The sequence below is a fragment of the Musa acuminata genome, chromosome BXJ2-1 (assembly GCF_036884655.1).
Source record: "Musa acuminata AAA Group cultivar baxijiao chromosome BXJ2-1, Cavendish_Baxijiao_AAA, whole genome shotgun sequence".
Classification (NCBI taxonomy): domain Eukaryota; kingdom Viridiplantae; phylum Streptophyta; class Magnoliopsida; order Zingiberales; family Musaceae; genus Musa; species Musa acuminata.
The window spans coordinates 27,310,769-27,329,700 of NC_088338.1; the positions used below are offsets into that span (position 1 = coordinate 27,310,769).

The 18,932-nt window shown below is 51.4% G+C and overlaps 26 non-coding genes and 7 pseudogenes across 26 annotated transcripts; all 33 read left to right on the plus strand.

Moving 5' to 3' along the window:
• The first annotated feature begins 3,521 nt into the window (after positions 1–3,521).
• LOC135601236 (5S ribosomal RNA) lies at positions 3,522–3,640 on the plus strand. Its single transcript, XR_010483536.1, has one exon. It is a non-coding gene; the product is annotated as a 5S ribosomal RNA (ribosomal RNA).
• Positions 3,641–3,990: 350 nt separating this feature from the next.
• On the plus strand, positions 3,991–4,109 carry LOC135602869 (5S ribosomal RNA). Its single transcript, XR_010484045.1, has one exon. It is a non-coding gene; the product is annotated as a 5S ribosomal RNA (ribosomal RNA).
• A 350-nt stretch (positions 4,110–4,459) lies between these two features.
• Positions 4,460–4,578, plus strand: LOC135601508 (5S ribosomal RNA). Its single transcript, XR_010483800.1, has one exon. It is a non-coding gene; the product is annotated as a 5S ribosomal RNA (ribosomal RNA).
• Positions 4,579–4,928: 350 nt separating this feature from the next.
• LOC135601565 (5S ribosomal RNA) lies at positions 4,929–5,047 on the plus strand. Its single transcript, XR_010483855.1, has one exon. It is a non-coding gene; the product is annotated as a 5S ribosomal RNA (ribosomal RNA).
• Positions 5,048–5,397: 350 nt separating this feature from the next.
• Positions 5,398–5,516, plus strand: LOC135601520 (5S ribosomal RNA). Its single transcript, XR_010483811.1, has one exon. It is a non-coding gene; the product is annotated as a 5S ribosomal RNA (ribosomal RNA).
• A 350-nt stretch (positions 5,517–5,866) lies between these two features.
• Positions 5,867–5,985, plus strand: LOC135602329 (5S ribosomal RNA; annotated as a pseudogene).
• Positions 5,986–6,335: 350 nt separating this feature from the next.
• LOC135599353 (5S ribosomal RNA) lies at positions 6,336–6,454 on the plus strand. The gene has a single exon (XR_010481879.1). It is a non-coding gene; the product is annotated as a 5S ribosomal RNA (ribosomal RNA).
• Positions 6,455–6,803: 349 nt separating this feature from the next.
• On the plus strand, positions 6,804–6,922 carry LOC135601237 (5S ribosomal RNA). Its single transcript, XR_010483537.1, has one exon. It is a non-coding gene; the product is annotated as a 5S ribosomal RNA (ribosomal RNA).
• Positions 6,923–7,274: 352 nt separating this feature from the next.
• On the plus strand, positions 7,275–7,393 carry LOC135601234 (5S ribosomal RNA). The gene has a single exon (XR_010483534.1). It is a non-coding gene; the product is annotated as a 5S ribosomal RNA (ribosomal RNA).
• A 350-nt stretch (positions 7,394–7,743) lies between these two features.
• Positions 7,744–7,862, plus strand: LOC135601531 (5S ribosomal RNA). The gene has a single exon (XR_010483822.1). It is a non-coding gene; the product is annotated as a 5S ribosomal RNA (ribosomal RNA).
• A 350-nt stretch (positions 7,863–8,212) lies between these two features.
• LOC135600716 (5S ribosomal RNA) lies at positions 8,213–8,331 on the plus strand. Its single transcript, XR_010483031.1, has one exon. It is a non-coding gene; the product is annotated as a 5S ribosomal RNA (ribosomal RNA).
• Positions 8,332–8,680: 349 nt separating this feature from the next.
• On the plus strand, positions 8,681–8,799 carry LOC135602643 (5S ribosomal RNA; annotated as a pseudogene).
• A 350-nt stretch (positions 8,800–9,149) lies between these two features.
• LOC135600427 (5S ribosomal RNA) lies at positions 9,150–9,268 on the plus strand. The gene has a single exon (XR_010482748.1). It is a non-coding gene; the product is annotated as a 5S ribosomal RNA (ribosomal RNA).
• A 350-nt stretch (positions 9,269–9,618) lies between these two features.
• On the plus strand, positions 9,619–9,737 carry LOC135601238 (5S ribosomal RNA). Its single transcript, XR_010483538.1, has one exon. It is a non-coding gene; the product is annotated as a 5S ribosomal RNA (ribosomal RNA).
• Positions 9,738–10,087: 350 nt separating this feature from the next.
• On the plus strand, positions 10,088–10,206 carry LOC135601542 (5S ribosomal RNA). The gene has a single exon (XR_010483833.1). It is a non-coding gene; the product is annotated as a 5S ribosomal RNA (ribosomal RNA).
• A 349-nt stretch (positions 10,207–10,555) lies between these two features.
• Positions 10,556–10,674, plus strand: LOC135601239 (5S ribosomal RNA). Its single transcript, XR_010483539.1, has one exon. It is a non-coding gene; the product is annotated as a 5S ribosomal RNA (ribosomal RNA).
• A 352-nt stretch (positions 10,675–11,026) lies between these two features.
• On the plus strand, positions 11,027–11,145 carry LOC135599993 (5S ribosomal RNA). Its single transcript, XR_010482329.1, has one exon. It is a non-coding gene; the product is annotated as a 5S ribosomal RNA (ribosomal RNA).
• A 350-nt stretch (positions 11,146–11,495) lies between these two features.
• LOC135601553 (5S ribosomal RNA) lies at positions 11,496–11,614 on the plus strand. The gene has a single exon (XR_010483844.1). It is a non-coding gene; the product is annotated as a 5S ribosomal RNA (ribosomal RNA).
• A 350-nt stretch (positions 11,615–11,964) lies between these two features.
• Positions 11,965–12,083, plus strand: LOC135600717 (5S ribosomal RNA). The gene has a single exon (XR_010483032.1). It is a non-coding gene; the product is annotated as a 5S ribosomal RNA (ribosomal RNA).
• A 349-nt stretch (positions 12,084–12,432) lies between these two features.
• On the plus strand, positions 12,433–12,551 carry LOC135602644 (5S ribosomal RNA; annotated as a pseudogene).
• Positions 12,552–12,901: 350 nt separating this feature from the next.
• Positions 12,902–13,020, plus strand: LOC135600086 (5S ribosomal RNA). Its single transcript, XR_010482418.1, has one exon. It is a non-coding gene; the product is annotated as a 5S ribosomal RNA (ribosomal RNA).
• A 350-nt stretch (positions 13,021–13,370) lies between these two features.
• On the plus strand, positions 13,371–13,489 carry LOC135601240 (5S ribosomal RNA). The gene has a single exon (XR_010483540.1). It is a non-coding gene; the product is annotated as a 5S ribosomal RNA (ribosomal RNA).
• A 350-nt stretch (positions 13,490–13,839) lies between these two features.
• LOC135600737 (5S ribosomal RNA) lies at positions 13,840–13,958 on the plus strand. The gene has a single exon (XR_010483051.1). It is a non-coding gene; the product is annotated as a 5S ribosomal RNA (ribosomal RNA).
• Positions 13,959–14,307: 349 nt separating this feature from the next.
• LOC135602126 (5S ribosomal RNA) lies at positions 14,308–14,426 on the plus strand (annotated as a pseudogene).
• A 350-nt stretch (positions 14,427–14,776) lies between these two features.
• On the plus strand, positions 14,777–14,895 carry LOC135600687 (5S ribosomal RNA). Its single transcript, XR_010483003.1, has one exon. It is a non-coding gene; the product is annotated as a 5S ribosomal RNA (ribosomal RNA).
• A 349-nt stretch (positions 14,896–15,244) lies between these two features.
• On the plus strand, positions 15,245–15,363 carry LOC135603151 (5S ribosomal RNA; annotated as a pseudogene).
• Positions 15,364–15,713: 350 nt separating this feature from the next.
• LOC135599994 (5S ribosomal RNA) lies at positions 15,714–15,832 on the plus strand. Its single transcript, XR_010482330.1, has one exon. It is a non-coding gene; the product is annotated as a 5S ribosomal RNA (ribosomal RNA).
• A 350-nt stretch (positions 15,833–16,182) lies between these two features.
• Positions 16,183–16,301, plus strand: LOC135601242 (5S ribosomal RNA). The gene has a single exon (XR_010483541.1). It is a non-coding gene; the product is annotated as a 5S ribosomal RNA (ribosomal RNA).
• Positions 16,302–16,651: 350 nt separating this feature from the next.
• Positions 16,652–16,770, plus strand: LOC135601244 (5S ribosomal RNA). The gene has a single exon (XR_010483543.1). It is a non-coding gene; the product is annotated as a 5S ribosomal RNA (ribosomal RNA).
• Positions 16,771–17,120: 350 nt separating this feature from the next.
• Positions 17,121–17,239, plus strand: LOC135601566 (5S ribosomal RNA). The gene has a single exon (XR_010483856.1). It is a non-coding gene; the product is annotated as a 5S ribosomal RNA (ribosomal RNA).
• Positions 17,240–17,588: 349 nt separating this feature from the next.
• LOC135602070 (5S ribosomal RNA) lies at positions 17,589–17,707 on the plus strand (annotated as a pseudogene).
• Positions 17,708–18,057: 350 nt separating this feature from the next.
• LOC135599364 (5S ribosomal RNA) lies at positions 18,058–18,176 on the plus strand. Its single transcript, XR_010481880.1, has one exon. It is a non-coding gene; the product is annotated as a 5S ribosomal RNA (ribosomal RNA).
• A 349-nt stretch (positions 18,177–18,525) lies between these two features.
• Positions 18,526–18,644, plus strand: LOC135602071 (5S ribosomal RNA; annotated as a pseudogene).
• The last annotated feature ends 288 nt before the right edge of the window (positions 18,645–18,932 follow it).

An 18,932-nucleotide genomic window follows, 5' to 3' on the forward strand; every position in this document is an offset into this window, starting at 1 on the left:
AACAACCTCCCGAATTTGAAAATTCTCTTCTTCCTAATCATGTATTCAAATTGACTAAAGCTCTCTATGGCTTAAAACAAGCTCCTAGAGCTTGGTATGAAAGGCTTAGTTCCTTTCTTATTTTAAATAATTTTACCAAAGGCAAGGTTGATACTACATTGTTTATTAAATATTTTGAAAATAATTTTCTTATTGTGCAAATTTATGTTGACGATATTGTGTTTGGCTCTTCGGATGAATCACTATGTGAATCATTTGCCAAATGTATGAGTCTTGAATTTGAAATGAGTTTAATGGGTGAATTAACTTTCTTTTTGGGATTACAAATCAAACAACTTAGTGATGGTATATTTCTTAACCAATCCAAATATACATTAGAATTGTTAAAACGATTTAACATGGATAATTCAAAAGCAATAAACACCCCTATGAGTACTGCGACTAAGTTAGATATGGATGAAAATGGTGAAAGTTTCGATCAAAAAACATATAGGGGGATGATAGGTAGTCTACTCTACCTCACTGCGACTAGACCGGATATTATGTTTAGTGTAGGACTTTGCGCTAGGTTTCAATCTAATCCTAAATTATCTCATCTTAAGAGTGTTAAAAGAATATTTAGGTATCTTAAAGGAACTCCAAATTTAGGATTGTGGTATCCAAAATCTGAAAATTTTGATCTAATAGCTTATGCATATGCCGATTTTGGCGGATGCAGGATAGATAGAAAAAGTACATCCGGAACATGCCAATTTTTAGGACATGCACTTGTTTCTTGGACTTCCAAGAAACAAAATTCAGTTGCACTATCTACGGCGGAAGCCGAATACATTGCTGCAAGTGCATGTTGTGCACAAGTAATTTGGATGAAACATACATTAGAAGACTATGAAATTCACCTTGAAAATATTCCCATAAAATGCGATAATACTAGTGCCATATGCCTTACTAAAAATCCAATTCAGCATTCTAGAACTAAGCACATCGACGTTAGGCATCATTTCATACGCGATCATGTCCTTAACAATAATGTTGTTCTAGAATTCATTGACACAAAGCATCAATTAGCATATATATTCACAAAAGCCTTGAATAAAGACCAATTTGAATTCATTAGAAGGGAATTAGGTATGTTAAATTGTCCCTAAACAATAAACTTGTTTCATTGGATTTTCCGTAAAGTTTTTCATCTTCTTTCCATCTCTCATTCTCCTTCAAATTCCATATGACATGTTGTGAAATCTCGAAATCGACTTTGATGACTTGATTATGAATTTCAAGTTAGCGATTTGATTTAAATAAGTTTTATCTAAATCATAATCTTGATCTTGCAAAATTGGAATCACAAATAATATCTTTTGGCATTCATGAATTGATACTTACAAATATGAAAGTATTGGCATTCATGACTTGAATTTGATTGAAACATTGTATGCTTAAATTCATCATTCTCCTATGTTTCAAAAATTCTTTAAATGCCTTATGTGATGATTAAAAAGTAATGTTGAGATTTTCATGAATTTGACGATTTGAATGAGTTTGTATTCGAATTATGATCTTGACTTCGTGAAATTACTACTAATCTCTCTCTCTTATACATCTACAATTTCTATTATTCATAGAAAGAAGAGATTAGATAATATGAATGCATGCTGAATTTTCCTCTAAAATGAACTCTGCGTAAATATTTTTGCATACTTAATTTTCAATGTTAAAATCGTTGTATGACAAAATATGTGCTTCAAGTCTCATTTTCCTTTTTGTTGATGACAAAGGGGGAGAAAAGTGATGACTTATATCATTCTTAATAGCATGACAAAATATGAATTGCAAAATCCTTGAGAAAAGTGATCGATCGATGATTATCTTATATGCCTTGCAAAATCCTTGAAAATATCGTAAGATTGATTAATCATATTGAATGCATGTCTAAAATGTATAATCATGCAATTCAAGTTGAAAATCTTTATCTCTTGTCATAGTAAAATTTGTCTCTTATCTTTCGACTTGAAAAAGATTTTCATCAAAGTTTCGCATTTACATTATGCTTAATGAGAATAACGATAAGTTCTATGGTTAGAGCTTATCGGTTTATACTTGAATTCAATGATGAAATTCAAGTGTTTTATCTTCTCATAATATGACATATAGATAGAGGGAGTTACGTTTAACTCCGTCATCAATTGATTGTCATCATCAAAAAGGGGGAGATTGTTGAATCTCAGATTTTGATGATAAAATCAATTGATGGGTTATTTGATCTAATCCATATTATTGAGTTAAGTGTGCAGGATTAACTACGATAACCAGAAAACACAAAGCGAGAATACCGGAGTCAAGTTCGATGGACGCTTAAGAGTCCGAAGAATCGTCGGAGATGCTGCTAGAACCAACCGAGAAGAAATCGGGAACCTGTCGGAATTTTTGGAAGTTCGCCGAAGAGATCGTCGGAGGTTCACGGAGATCACCGAGAAGGCTCGGCTACTCATTAAAGTCATCACAAGTTCGGGAGCTTGCTAGAAGCCCGTCGGCAGAAAGTTCGTCGGAAAGCTCGCCAGAACAAGACTCAACGTTCGCGGTTGAAAATTTGCTTAGGATGTGTTTTGGTTATGTAGTCCACTTGTAATTAGGATTAGGATTAAGAGATAATCCTATATCCTGGTTAGGGGCCAACTGGGCCCAAAGTCAGAGTTGGTTTAGGCTAAAAATTAAGCTAAACCAGCGAACTAGAGAGCCAAGATTGAAGCCCAACTAGTGGCTGAAAACACTGTAGTCGGGCTGAAAACACTGTAGGCGGTGGCACCGCCTAGCTGGGCGGTGACACCTCCTTGGCTGGGCGGTTGCACCTTCCAGCACCCGAGCGCTGGGCGGTGGCACCGCCTGGTTGGGCGGTGGCACCTCCAGCACCGGAAACCCTAAGAAAATTCAAATTTTGGAGCCCAAAATTTGAATCCTCTTGAGGCCTATAAATACCCCTCAAATCTCAGCTGAGGTTACAACTTTTGAGGAGCATTTTTGATTGAGAGAAAAGTCTTAGAAAGTCTTAGCAAGTCTTGTTTTCAATTTGCTAGAGAGTTCTCCTCCTCCTTTCTTATTGAAAATTTGTAAGAGGTTGAGCTGCTTGTAAAAGGTTGTAAGAGGGGTGTTTACCCTTCCATTTCAAGAGACTTGCTAGTGGAAGGTGGGAGCCTCATCGAAGAGGGGCCTCGCAAGTGGAGTAGGTCATTTGACCGAACCACTCTAAAAATCGGCGTAATCTCTGGTTTGTTTTTATTATTGTCATTTACATTACTGCAAATCTTCTTACTGCTTTAGTTCCTCATTACTCTTGCTGCGCAACTTTAAGAATACGCCTTCAAGTTAAATTTCTCAAGTTTCGTTCTTAACGTACGAAAGATTTTGATTAAAATCGAAGTTTTAATCCGCTGCACTAATTCACCCCCCCCTCTTAGTGCCGCTCCGATCCTAACAGATGCGCCGACCGCGACGAGCACATAGGCGAGGGACGAAGCACGCGGAACGGGTGTGATAATGCCAGCACTAAATCACCAGATCCCATCAAAACACCGAAGTTAAGCGTGCTTGGGCCAGAGTAGTACTACGATGGGTGACCCCCTGGGAAGTCCTCGTGTTGCACTCCTTTTTGCATCCCGGGATACGAAACATCTCCCGTAGAGCTCCGAGACGATTGTTTTGGGGCTGGAAATTTGCTGTGACCGCTACGCAGTCAGTATCGAGGGGCTCGGAGAGAGCTTTCCGGATTGGGGTCGCAATAGCGATTCCGAGATCGTTCTAGAAAGTGCCGATGGTTTCGGCACGTGCTTGCCGTTATCGATACGCAGTCGTCGGGCTAGGGCTCGGAGAGAGCTTGCAATAGGGATTTCGTGAACGTTCGAGAAAGCGACGACGGTTTCGTGACGGGCAAGAGGCTCCGGACATTGATGCGCCGACCGCGACGAGCACATAGGCGAGGGACGAAGCACGCGAAATGGGTGTGATAATGCCAGCACTAAATCACCGGATCCCATCAAAACTCCGAAGTTAAGCGTGCTTGGGCCAGAGTAGTACTACGATGGGTGACCCCCTGGGAAGTCCTCGTGTTGCACTCCTTTTTGCATCCCGGGATACGAAACATCTCCCGTAGAGCTCCGAGATGATTGTTTTGGGGCTGGAAATTTGTTGTGACCGCTACGCAGTCAGTATCGAGGGGCTCGGAGAGAGCTTTCCGGATTGGGGTCGCAATAGCGATTCCGAGATCGTTCTAGAAAGTGCCGATGGTTTCGGCACGTGCTTGCTGTGTTCGATACGCAGTCGTCGGGCTAGGGCTCGGAGAGAGCTTGCAATAGGGATTTCGTGAACGTTCTAGAAAGCACCGACGGTTTCGTGACGGGCAAGAGGCTCCGGACGTTGATACGCCGACCGCGACGTGCACATAGGCGAGGGACGAAGCACGCGAAACGGGTGCGATAATGCCAGCACTAAATCACCGGATCCCATCAAAACTCCGAAGTTAAGCGTGCTTGGGCCAGAGTAGTACTACGATGGGTGACCCCCTGGGAAGTCCTCGTGTTGCACTCCTTTTTGCATCCCGGGATACGAAACATCTCCCGTAGAGCTCCGAGACGATTGTTTTGGGGTTGGAAATTTGCTGTGACCGCTATGCAATCAGTATCGAGGGGCTTGGAGAGAGCTTTCCGGATTGGGGTCGCAATAGCGATTCCGAGATCGTTCTAGAAAGTGCCGATGGTTTCAGTACGTGCTTGCCGTGATCGATACGCAGTCGTCGGGCTAGGGCTCGGAAAGAGCTTGCAATAGGGATTTCGTGAACGTTCGAGAAAGCGACGACGGTTTCGTGCCGGGCAAGAGGCTCCGGACATTGATGCGCCGACCGCGACGAGCACATAGGCGAGGGACGAAGCACGCGAAACGGGTGTGATAATGCCAGCACTAAATCACCAGATCCCATCAAAACACCGAAGTTAAGCGTGCTTGGGCCAGAGTAGTACTACGATGGGTGACCCCTTGGGAAGTCCTCGTGTTGCACTCCTTTTTGCATCCCGGGATACGAAACATCTCCCGTAGAGCTCCGAGACGATTGTTTTGGGGCTGGAAATTTGTTGTGACCGCTACGAAGTCAGCATCGAGGGGCTCGGAGAGAGCTTTCCGGATTGGGGTCGCAAAAGCGATTCCGAGATAGTTCTAGAAAGTGCCGATGGTTTCGGCACGTGCTTGCCGTGATGGATACGTAGTCGTCGGGCTAGGGCTCGGAGAGAGCTTGCAATAGGGATTTCGTGAATGTTCTAGAAAGCACCGACGGTTTCGTGACGGGCAAGAGGCTCCGGACGTTGATACGCCGACCGCGACGTGCACATAGGCGAGGGACGAAGCACGCGAAAAGGGTGCGATAATGCCAGCACTAAATCACCGGATCCCATCAAAACTCCGAAGTTAAGCGTGCTTGGGCCAGAGTAGTACTACGATGGGTGACCCCCTGGGAAGTCCTCGTGTTGCACTCCTTTTTGCATCCCGGGATACGAAACATCTCCCGTAGAGCTCCGAGACGATTGTTTTGGGGTTGGAAATTTGCTGTGACCGCTATGCAGTCAGTATCGAGGGGCTTGGAGAGAGCTTTCCGGATTGGGGTCGCAATAGCGATTCCGAGATCGTTCTAGAAAGTGCCGATGGTTTCGGCACGTGCTTGCCGTGATCGATACGCAGTCGTCGGGCTAGGGCTCGGAAAGAGCTTGCAATAGGGATTTCGTGAACGTTCGAGAAAGCGACGACGGTTTCGTGACGGGCAAGAGGCTCCGGACATTGATGCGCCGACCGCGACGAGCACATAGGCGAGGGACGAAGCACGCGAAACGGGTGTGATAATGCCAGCACTAAATCACCAGATCCCATCAAAACACCGAAGTTAAGCGTGCTTGGGCCAGAGTAGTACTACGATGGTTGACCCCTTGGGAAGTCCTCGTGTTGCACTCCTTTTTGCATCCCGGGATACGAAACATCTCCCGTAGAGCTCCGAGACGATTGTTTTGGGGTTGGAAAATTGTTGTGACCGCTACGAAGTCAGTATCGAGGGGCTCGGAGAGAGCTTTCCGGATTGGGGTCGCAAAAGCGATTTCGAGATAGTTCTAGAAAGTGCCGATGGTTTCGGCACGTGCTTGCCGTGATGGATACGTAGTCGTCGGGCTAGGGCTCGGAGAGAGCTTGCAATAGGGATTTCGTGAATGTTCTAGAAAGCACCGACGGTTTCGTGACGGGCAAGAGGCTCCGGACGTTGATACGCCGACCGCGACGTGCACATAGGCGAGGGACGAAGCACGCGAAACGGGAGCGATAATGCCAGCACTAAATCACCGGATCCCATCAAAACTCCGAAGTTAAGCGTGCTTGGGCCAGAGTAGTACTACGATGGGTGACCCCCTGGGAAGTCCTCGTGTTGCACTCCTTTTTGCATCCCGGGATACGAAACATCTCCCATAGAGCTCCGAGACGATTGTTTTGGGGCTGGAAATTTGCTGTGACCGCTACGCTGTCAGTATCGAGGGGCTCGGAGAGAGCTTTCCGGATTGGGGTGCAATAGCGATTCCGAGATCGTTCTAGAAAGTGACGATGGATTCGGCACGTGCTTGCCGTGATCGATACGCAGTCGTCGGGCTAGGGCTCGGAGAGAGCTTGCAATAGCGATTTCGCGAACGTTCGAGAAAGCGACGACGGTTTCGTGACGGGCAAGAGGCTCCGGACGTTGATGCGCCGACCGCGACGAGCACATAGGCGAGGGACGAAGCACGCGAAACGGGTGTGATAATGCCAGCACTAAATCACCAGATCCCATCAAAACACCGAAGTTAAGCGTGCTTGGGCCAGAGTAGTACTACGATGGGTGACCCCCTGGGAAGTCCTCGTGTTGCACTCCTTTTTGCATCCCGGGATACGAAACATCTCCCGTAGAGCTCCGAGATGATTGTTTTGGGGCTGGAAATTTGCTGTGACCGCTACGCAGTCAGTATCGAGGGGCTCGGAGAGAGCTTTCCGGATTGGGGTCGCAATAGCGATTCCGAGATCGTTCTAGAAAGTGCCGATGGTTTCGGCACGTGCTTGCTGTGTTCGATACGCAGTCGTCGGGCTAGGGCTCGGAGAGAGCTTGCAATAGGGATTTCGTGAATGTTCAAGAAAGCACCGATGGTTTCGTGACGGGCAAGAGGCTCCGGACGTTGATACGCCGACCGCGACGTGCACATAGGCGAGAGGGACAAAGCACGCGAAACGGGAGCGATAATGCCAGCACTAAATCACCGGATCCCATCAAAACTCCGAAGTTAAGCGTGCTTGGGCCAGAGTAGTACTACGATGAGTGACCCCCTGGGAAGTCCTCGTTTTGCACTCCTTTTTGCATCCCGGGATACGAAACATCTCCCGTAGAGCTCCGACACGATTGTTTTGGGGTTGGAAATTTGCTGTGACCGCTACGCTGTCAGTATCGATGGGCTCGGAGAGAGCTTTCCGGATTGGGGTCGCAATAGCGATTCCGAGATTGTTCTAGAAAGTGCCGAAGGTTTCGGCACGTGCTTGCCGTGATCGATACGCAGTCGTCGGGCTAGGGCTCGGAGAGAGCTTGCAATAGGGATTTCGTGAACGTTCGAGAAAGCGACGACGGTTTCGTGACGGGCAAGAGGCTCCGGACGTTGATCCGCCGACCGCGACGTGGTCATAGGCGAGGGACGAAGCACGCGAAACGGGTGCGATAATGCCAGCACTAAATCACCGGATCCCATCAAAACTCCGAAGTTAAGCGTGCTTGGGCCAGAGTAGTACTACGATGGGTGACCCCCTGGGAAGTCCTCGTGTTGCACTCCTTTTTGCATCCCGGGATACGAAACATCTCCCGTAGAGCTCGGAGACGATTGTTTTGGGGTTGGAAATTTGCTGTGACCGCTACGCAGTCAGTATCGAGGGGCTCGGAGAGAGCTTTCCGGATTGGGGTCGCAATAGCGATTCCGAGATCGTTCTAGAAAGTGCCAATGGTTTCGGCACGTGCTTGCCGTGATCGATACGCAGTCATCGGGCTAGGGCTCGGAAAGAGCATGCAATAGGGATTTCGTGAACGTTCGAGAAAGCGACGACGGTTTCGTGACGGGCAAGAGGCTCCGGACATTGATGCGCCGACCGCGACGAGCACATAGGCGAGGGACGAAGCACGCGAAACGAGTGTGATAATGCCAGCACTAAATCACCAGATCCCATCAAAACTCCGAAGTTAAGCGTGCTTAGGCCAGAGTAGTACTACGATGGGTGACCCCCTGGGAAGTCCTCGTGTTGCACTCCTTTTTGCATCCCGGGATACGAAACATCTCCCGTAGAGCTCCGAGACGATTGTTTTGGGGCTGGAAATTTGCTGTGACCGCTACGCTGTCAGTATCGAGGGGCTCGGAGAGAGTTTTCCGGATTGGGGTGCAATAGCGATTCCGAGATCGATCTAGAAAGTGACGATGGATTCGGCACGTGCCTGCCGTGATCGATACGCAGTCGTCGGGCTAGGGCTCAGAGAGAGCTTGCAATAGGGATTTCGTGAACGTTCGAGAAAGCGACGACGGTTTCGTGACGGGCAAGAGGCTCCGGACGTTGATGCGCCGACCGCGACGAGCACATAGGCGAGGGACGAAGCACGCGAAACGGGTGTGATAATGCCAGCTCTAAATCTCCAGATCCCATCAAAACACCGAAGTTAAGCGTGCTTGGGCCAGAGTAGTACTACGATGGGTGACCCCCTGGGAAGTCCTCGTGTTGCACTCCTTTTTGCATCCCGGGATACGAAACATCTCCCGTAGTGCTCCGAGATGATTGTTTTGGGGCTGGAAATTTGCTGTGACCGCTACGCAGTCAGTATCGAGGGGCTTGGAGAGAGCTTTCCGGATTGGGGTCGCAATAGCGATTCCGAGATCGTTCTAGAAAGTGCCGATGGTTTCGGCACGTGGTTGCCGTGTTCGATATGCAGTCGTCGGGCTATGGCTCGGAGAGAGCTTGCAATAGGGATTTCGTGAACGTTCTAGAAAGCCCCGACGGTTTCGTGACGGGCAAGAGGCTCCGGACGTTGATACGCCGACCGCGACGTGCACATAGGCGAGGGACAAAGCACCCGAAACGGGAGCGATAATGCCAGCACTAAATCACCGGATCCCATCAAAACTCCAAAGTTAAGCGTGCTTGGGCCAGAATAGTACTACGATGGGTGACCCCCTGGGAAGTCCTCGTGTTGCACTCCTTTTTGCATCCCGGGATACGAAACATCTCCCGTAGAGCTCCGAGACGATTGTTTTGGGGTTGGAAATTTGCTGTGACCGCTACGCTGTCAGTATCGAGGGGCTCGGAGAGAGCTTTCCGGATTGGGGTCGCAATAGCGATTCCGAGATCGTTCTAGAAAGTGCCGATGGTTTCGGCACGTGCTTGCCGTTATCGATACGCAGTCGTCGGGCTAGGGCTCGGAGAGAGCTTGCAATAGGGATTTCGTGAACGTTCGAGAAAGCGCCGACGGTTTCGTGACGGGCAAGAGGCTACGGAGATTGATGCGCCGACCGCGACGAGCACATAGGCGAGGGACGAAGCACGCGAAATGGGTGTGATAATGCCAGCACTAAATCACCAGATCCCATCAAAACACCGAAGTTAAGCGTGCTTGGGCCAGAGTAGTACTACGATGGGTGACCCCCTGGGAAGTCCTCGTGTTGCACTCCTTTTTGCATCCCGGGATACGAAACATCTCCCGTAGAGCTCCGAGACGATTGTTTTGGGGCTGGAAATTTGTTGTGACCGCTTCGAAGTTAGTATCGAGGGGCTCGGAGAGAGCTTTCCGGATTGGGGTCGCAAAAGCGATTCCGAGATAGTTCTAGAAAGTGCCGATGGTTTCGGCACGTGCTTGCCGTGATGGATACGTAGTCGTCGGGCTAGGGCTCGGAGAGAGCTTGCAATAGGGATTTCGTGAATGTTCTAGAAAGCACCGACGGTTTCGTGACGGGCAAGAGGCTCCGGACGTTGATACGCCGACCGCGACGTACACATAGGCGAGGGACGAAGCACGCGAAACGGGTGCGATAATGCCAGCACTAAATCACCGGATCCCATCAAAACTCCGAAGTTAAGCGTGCTTGGGCCAGAGTAGTACTACGATGGGTGACCCCCTGGGAAGTCCTCGTGTTGCACTCCTTTTTGCATCCCGGGATACGAAATATCTCCCGTAGAGCTCCGAGACGATTGTTTTGGGGCTGAAAATTTGCTGTGACCGCTACGCTGTCAGTATCGAGGGGCTCGGAGAGAGCTTTCCGGATTGGGGTGCAATAACGATTCCGAGATCGTTCTAGAATGTGGCGATGGATTCGGCACGTGCTTGCCGTGATCGATACGCAGTTGTTGGGCTAGGGCTCGGAGAGAGCTTGCAATAGGGATTTCGTGAACGTTCGAGAAAGCGACGACGGTTTCGTGACGGGCAAGAGGCTCCGGACGTTGATGCGCCGACCGCGACGAGCACATAGGCGAGGGACGAAGCACGCGAAACGGGTGTGATAATGCCAGCACTAAATCACCAGATCCCATCAAAACACCGAAGTTAAGCGTGCTTGGGCCAGAGTAGTACTACGATGGGTGACCCCCTGGGAAGTCCTCGTGTTGCACTCCTTTTTGCATCCCGGGATACGAAACATCTCCCGTAGAGCTCCGAGATGATTGTTTTGGGGCTGGAAATTTGCTGTGACCGCTACGCAGTCAGTATCGAGGGGCTCGGAGAGAGCTTTCCGGATTGGGGTCGCAATAGCGATTCCGAGATCGTTCGAGAAAGTGCCGATGGTTTCGGCACGTGCTTGCTGTGTTCGATACGCAGTCGTCGGGCTAGGGCTCGGAGAGAGCTTGCAATAGGGATTTCGTGAACGTTCAAGAAAGCACCGACGGTTTCGTGACGGGCAAGAGGCTCCGGACGTTGATACGCCGACCGCGACGTGCACATAGGCGAGAGGGACAAAGCACGCGAAACGGGAGCGATAATGCCAGCACTAAATCACCGGATCCCATCAAAACTCCGAAGTTAAGCGTGCTTGGGCCAGAGTAGTACTACGATGGGTGACCCCCTGGGAAGTCCTCGTTTTGCACTCCTTTTTGCATCCCGGGATACGAAACATCTCCCGTAGAGCTCCGACACGATTGTTTTGGGGTTGGAAATTTGCTGTGACCGCTACGCTGTCAGTATCGATGGGCTCGGAGAGAGCTTTCCGGATTGGGGTCGCAATAGCGATTCCGAGATCGTTCTAGAAAGTGCCGATGGTTTCGGCACGTGCTTGCCGTGATCGATACGCAGTCGTCGGGCTAGGGCTCGGAGAGAGCTTGCAATAGGGATTTCGTGAACGTTCGAGAAAGCGACGACGGTTTCGTGACGGGCAAGAGGCTCCGGACGTTGATCCGCCGACCGCGACGTGGTCATAGGCGAGGGACGAAGCACGCGAAACGGGTGCGATAATGCCAGCACTAAATCACCGGATCCCATCAAAACTCCGAAGTTAAGCGTGCTTGGGCCAGAGTAGTACTACGATGGGTGACCCCCTGGGAAGTCCTCGTGTTGCACTCCTTTTTGCATCCCGGGATACGAAACATCTCCCGTAGAGCTCCGAGACGATTGTTTTGGGGTTGGAAATTTGCTGTGACCGCTACGCAGTCAGTATCGAGGGGCTCGGAGAGAGCTTTCCGGATTGGGGTCGCAATAGCGATTCCGAGATCGTTCTAGAAAGTGCCAATGGTTTCGGCACGTGCTTGCCGTGATCGATACGCAGTCATCGGGCTAGGGCTCGGAAAGAGCATGCAATAGGGATTTCGTGAACGTTCGAGAAAGCGACGACGGTTTCGTGACGGGCAAGAGGCTCCGGACATTGATGCGCCGACCGCGACGAGCACATAGGCGAGGGACGAAGCACGCGAAACGAGTGTGATAATGCCAGCACTAAATCACCAGATCCCATCAAAACTCCGAAGTTAAGCGTGCTTAGGCCAGAGTAGTACTACGATGGGTGACCCCCTGGGAAGTCCTCGTGTTGCACTCCTTTTTGCATCCCGGGATACGAAACATCTCCCGTAGAGCTCCGAGACGATTGTTTTGGGGCTGGAAATTTGCTGTGACCGCTACGCTGTCAGTATCGAGGGGCTCGGAGAGAGCTTTCCGGATTGGGGTGCAATAGCGATTCCGAGATCGATCTAGAAAGTGACGATGGATTCGGCACGTGCCTGCCGTGATCGATACGCAGTCGTCGAGCTAGGGCTCAGAGAGAGCTTGCAATAGGGATTTCGTGAACGTTCGAGAAAGCGACGACGGTTTCGTGACGGGCAAGAGGCTCCGGACGTTGATGCGCCGACCGCGACGAGCACATAGGCGAGGGACGAAGCACGCGAAACGGGTGTGATAATGCCAGCTCTAAATCTCCAGATCCCATCAAAACACCGAAGTTAAGCGTGCTTGGGCCAGAGTAGTACTACGATGGGTGACCCCCTGGGAAGTCCTCGTGTTGCACTCCTTTTTGCATCCCGGGATACGAAACATCTCCCGTAGTGCTCCGAGATGATTGTTTTGGGGCTGGAAATTTGCTGTGACCGCTACGCAGTCAGTATCGAGGGGCTCGGAGAGAGCTTTCCGGATTGGGGTCGCAATAGCGATTCCGAGATCGTTCTAGAAAGTGCCGATGGTTTCGGCACGTGGTTGCCGTGTTCGATATGCAGTCGTCGGGCTAGGGCTCGGAGAGAGCTTGCAATAGGGATTTCGTGAACGTTCTAGAAAGCACCGACGGTTTCGTGACGGGCAAGAGGCTCCGGACGTTGATACGCCGACCGCGACGTGCACATAGGCGAGGGACAAAGCACCCGAAACGGGAGCGATAATGCCAGCACTAAATCACCGGATCCCATCAAAACTCCAAAGTTAAGCGTGCTTGGGCCAGAGTAGTACTACGATGGGTGACCCCCTGGGAAGTCCTCGTGTTGCACTCCTTTTTGCATCCCGGGATACGAAACATCTCCCGTAGAGCTCCGAGACGATTGTTTTGGGGTTGGAAATTTGCTGTGACCGCTACGCTGTCAGTATCGAGGGGCTCGGAGAGAGCTTTCCGGATTGGGGTCGCAATAGCGATTCCGAGATCGTTCTAGAAAGTGCCGATGGTTTCGGCACGTGCTTGCCGTTATCGATACGCAGTCGTCGGGCTAGGGCTCAGAGAGAGCTTGCAATAGGGATTTCGTGAACGTTCGAGAAAGCGCCGACGGTTTCGTGACGGGCAAGAGGCTCCGGAGATTGATGCGCCGACCGCGACGAGCACATAGGCGAGGGACGAAGCACGCGAAATGGGTGTGATAATGCCAGCACTAAATCACCAGATCCCATCAAAACACCGAAGTTAAGCGTGCTTGGGCCAGAGTAGTACTACGATGGGTGACCCCCTGGGAAGTCCTCGTGTTGCACTCCTTTTTGCATCCCGGGATACGAAACATCTCCCGTAGAGCTCCGAGACGATTGTTTTGGGGCTGGAAATTTGTTGTGACCGCTTCGAAGTTAGTATCGAGGGGCTCGGAGAGAGCTTTCCGGATTGGGGTCGCAAAAGCGATTCCGAGATAGTTCTAGAAAGTGCCGATGGTTTCGGCACGTGCTTGCCGTGATGGATACGTAGTCGTCGGGCTAGGGCTCGGAGAGAGCTTGCAATAGGGATTTCGTGAATGTTCTAGAAAGCACCGACGGTTTCGTGACGGGCAAGAGGCTCCGGACGTTGATACGCCGACCGCGACGTGCACATAGGCGAGGGACGAAGCACGCGAAACGGGTGCGATAATGCCAGCACTAAATCACCGGATCCCATCAAAACTCCGAAGTTAAGCGTGCTTGGGCTAGAGTAGTACTACGATGGGTGACCCCCTGGGAAGTCCTCGTGTTGCACTCCTTTTTGCATCCCGGGATACGAAATATCTCCCGTAGAGCTCCGAGACGATTGTTTTGGGGCTGGAAATTTGCTGTGACCGCTACGCTGTCAGTATCGAGGGGCTCGGAGAGAGCTTTCCGGATTGGGGTGCAATAACGATTCCGAGATCGTTCTAGAATGTGGCGATGGATTCGGCACGTGCTTGCCGTGATCGATACGCAGTTGTTGGGCTAGGGCTCGGAGAGAGCTTGCAATAGGGATTTCGTGAACGTTCGAGAAAGCGACGACGGTTTCGTGACGGGCAAGAGGCTCCGGACGTTGATGCGCCGACCGCGACGAGCACATAGGCGAGGGACGAAGCACGCGAAACGGGTGTGATAATGCCAGCACTAAATCACCAGATCCCATCAAAACACCAAAGTTAAGCGTGCTTGGGCCAGAGTAGTACTACGATGGGTGACCCCCTGGGAAGTCCTCGTGTTGCACTCCTTTTTGCATCCCGGGATACGAAACATCTCCCGTAGTGCTCCGAGATGATTGTTTTGGGGCTGGAAATTTGCTGTGACCGCTACGCAGTCAGTATCGAGGGGCTCGGAGAGAGCTTTCCGGATTGGGGTCGCAATAGCGATTCCGAGATCGTTCTAGAAAGTGCCGATGGTTTCGGCACGTGGTTGCCGTGTTCGATATGCAGTCGTCGGGCTAGGGCTCGGAGAGAGCTTGCAATAGGGATTTCGTGAACGTTCTAGAAAGCATCGACGGTTTCGTGACGGGCAAGAGGCTCCGGACGTTCATACGCCGACCGCGACGTGCACATAGGCGAGGGACGAAGCACGCGAAACGGGAGCGATAATGCGAGCACTAAATCACCGGATCCCATCAAAACTCCGAAGTTAAGCGTGCTTGGGCCAGAGTAGTACTACGATGGGTGACCCCCTGGGAAGTCCTCGTGTTGCACTCTTTTTTGCATCCCGGGATACGAAACATCTCCCGTAGAGCTTCGAGACGATTGTTTTGGGGCTGGAAATTTGCTGTGACCGCTACGCTGTCAGTATCGAGGGGCTCGGAAAGAGCTTTCCGGATTGGGGTGCAATAGCGATTCCGAGATCGTTCTAGAAAGTGGCGATGGATTCGGCACGTGCTTGCCGTGATCGATACGCAGTTGTTGGGCTAGGGCTCGGAGAGAGCTTGCAATAGGGATTTCGTGAACGTTCGAGAAAGCGACGACGGTTTCGTGACGGGCAAGAGGCTCCGGACGTTGATGCGCCGACCGCGACGAGCACATAGGCGAGGGACGAAGCACGCGAAACGGGTGTGATAATGCCAGCACTAAATCACCCGATCCCATCAAAACACCGAAGTTAAGCGTTCTTGGGCCAGAGTAGTACTACGATGGGTGACCCCCTGGGAAGTCCTCGTGTTGCACTCCTTTTTGCATCCCGGGATACGAAACATCTCCCGTAGAGCTCCGAGATGATTGTTTTGGGGCTGGAAATTTGCTGTGACCGCTACGCAATCAGTATCGAGGGGCTCGGAGAGAGCTTTCCGGATTGGGGTCGCAATAGCGATTCCGAGATCGTTCTAGAAAGTGCCGATGGTTTCGGCACGTGCTTGCTGTGTTCGATACGCAGTCGTCGGGCTAGGGCTCGGAGAGAGCTTGCAATAGGGATTTCGTGAACGTTCTAGAAAGCACCGACGATTTCGTGACGGGAAAGAGGCTCCGGACGTTGATACGCCGACCGCGACGTGCACATAGGCGAGGGACAAAGCACGCGAAACGGGAGCGATAATGCCAGCACTAAATCACCGGATCCCATCAAAACTCCGAAGTTAAGCGTGCTTGGGCCAGAGTAGTACTACGATGGGTGACCCCCTGGGAAGTCCTCGTTTTGCACTCCTTTTTGCATCCCGGGAAACGAAACATCTCCCGTAGAGCTCCGAGACGATTATTTTGGGGTTGGAAATTTGCTGTGACCGCTACGCTGTCAGTATCGAGGGGCTCGGAGAGAGCTTTCCGGATTGGGGTCGCAATAGCGATTCCGAGATCGTTCTAGAAAGTGCCGATGGTTTCGGCACGTGCTTGCCGTTATCGATACGCAGTCGTCGGGCTAGGGCTCGGAGAGAGCTTGCAATAGGGATTTCGTGAACGTTCGAGAAAGCGACGACGGTTTCGTGACGGGCAAGAGGCTCCGGACGTTGATGCGCCGACCGCGACGAGCACATAGGCGAGGGACGAAGCACGCGAAACGGGTGTGATAATGCCAGCACTAAATCACCAGATCCCATCAAAACACCGAAGTTAAGCGTGCTTGGGCCAGAGTAGTACTACGATGGGTGACCCCCTGGGAAGTCCTCGTGTTGCACTCCTTTTTGCATCCCGGGATACGAAACATCTCCCGTAGAGCTCCGAGACGATTGTTTTGGGGTTGGAAATTTGCTGTGACCGCTACGCTGTCAGTATCGAGGGGCTCGGAGAGAGCTTTCCGGATTGGGGTCGCAATAGCGATTCCGAGATCGTTCTAGAAAGTGCCGATGGTTTCGGCACGTGCTTGCCGTTATCGATACGCAGTCGTCGGGCTAGGGCTCGGAGAGAGCTTGCAATAGGGATTTCGTGAACGTTCGAGAAAGCGACGACGGTTTCGTGACGGGCAAGAGGCTCCGGACATTGATGCGCCGACCGCGACGAGCACATAGGCGAGGGACGAAGCACGCGAAACGGGTGTGATAATGCCAGCACTAAATCACCAGATCCCATCAAAACACCGAAGTTAAGCGTGCTTGGGCCAGAGTAGTACTACGATGGGTGACCCCCTGGGAAGTCCTCGTGTTGCACTCCTTTTTGCATCCCGGGATACGAAACATCTCCCGTAGAGCTCCGAGACGATTGTTTTGGGGCTGGAAATTTGTTGTGACCGCTACGAAGTTAGTATCGAGGGGCTCGGAGAGAGCTTTCCGGATTGGGGTCGCAAAAGCGATTCCGAGATAGTTCTAGAAAGTGCCGATGGTTTCGGCACGTGCTTGCCGTGATGGATACGTAGTCGTCGGGCTAGGGCTCGGAGAGAGCTTGCAATAGGGATTTCGTGAATGTTCTAGAAAGCACCGACGGTTTCGTGACGGGCAAGAGGCTCCGGACGTTGATACGCCGACCGCGACGTGCACATAGGCGAGGGACGAAGCACGCGAAACGGGTGCGATAATGCCAGCACTAAATCACCGGATCCCATCAAAACTCCGAAGTTAAGCGTGCTTGGGCCAGAGTAGTACTACGATGGGTGACCCCCTGGGAAGTCCTCGTGTTGCACTCCTTTTTGCATCCCGGGATACGAAACATCACCCGTAGAGCTCCGAGACGATTGTTTTGGGGCTGGAAATTTGCTGTGACCGCTACGCTGTCAGTATCGAGGGGCTCGGAGAGAGCTTTCCGGATTGTGGTGCAATAGCGATTCCGAGATCGTTCTAGAAAGTGACGATGGATTCGGCACGTGCTTGCCGTGATCGATACGCAGTCGTCGGGCTAGGGCTCGGAGAGAGCTTGCAATAGGGATTTCGTGAACGTTCGAGAAAGCGACGACGGTTTCGTGACGGGCAAGAGGCTCCGGACGTTGATGCGCCGACCGCGACGAGCACATAGGCGAGGGACGAAGCACGCGAAACGGGTGTGATAATGCCAGCACTAAATCACCAGATCCCTTCAAAACACCGAAGTTAAGCGTGCTTGGGCCAGAGTAGTACTACGATGGGTGACCCCCTGGGAAGTCCTCGTGTTGCACTCCTTTTTGCATCCCGGGATACGAAACATCTCCCGTAGAGCTCCGAGATGATTGTTATGGGGCTGGAAATTTGTTGTGACCGCTACGCAGTCAGTATCGAGGGGCTCGGAGAGAGCTTTCCGGATTGGGGTCGCAATAGCGATTCCGAGATTGTTCTAGAAAGTGTCGATGGTTTCGGCACGTGCTTGCCGTGTTCGATACGCAGTCGTCGGGGTAGGGCTCGGAGAGAGCTTGCAATAGGGATTTCGTGAACGTTCTAGAAAGCACCGACGGTTTCGTGACGGGCAAGAGGCTCCGGACGTTGATACGCCGACCGCGACGTGCACATAGGCGAGGGACGAAGCACGCGAAACGGGAGCGATAATGCCAGCACTAAATCACCGGATCCCATCAAAACTCCGAAGTTAAGCGTGCTTGGGCCAGAGTAGTACTACGATGGGTGACCCCCTGGGAAGTCCTCGTGTTGCACTCCTTTTTGCATCCCGGGATACGAAACATCTCCCGTAGAGCTCCGAGACGATTGTTTTGGGGCTGGAAATTTGCTGTGACCGCTACGCTGTCAGTATCGAGGGGCTCGGAGAGAGCTTTCCGGATTGGGGTGCAATAGCGATTCCGAGATCGTTCTAGAAAGTGACGATGGCTTCGGCACGTGCTTGCCGTGATCGATACGCAGTCGTTGGGCTAGGGCTCGGAGAGAGCTTGCAATAGGGATTTCGAGAACGTTCGAGAAAGCGACGACGGTTTCGTGACGGGCAAGAGGCTCCGGACGTTGATGCGCCGACCGCGACGAGCACATAGGCGAGGGACGAAGCACGCGAAACGGGTGTGATAATGCCAGCACTAAATCACCAGATCCCTTCAAAACACCGAAGTTAAGCGTGCTTGGGCCAGAGTAGTACTACGATGGGTGACCCCCTGGGAAGTCCTCGTGTTGCACTCCTTTTTGCATCCCGGGATACGAAACATCTCCCGTAGAGCTCCGAGACGATTGTTTTGGGGCTGGAAATTTGTTGTGACCGCTTCGAAGTTAGTATCGAGGGGCTCGGAGAGAGCTTTCCGGATTGGGGTCGCAAAAGCGATTCCGAGATAGTTCTAGAAAGTGCCGATGGTTTCGGCACGTGCTTGCCGTGATGGATACGTAGTCGTCGGGCTAGGGCTCGGAGAGAGCTTGCAATAGGGATTTCGTGAATGTTCTAGAAAGCACCGACGGTTTCGTGACGGGCAAGAG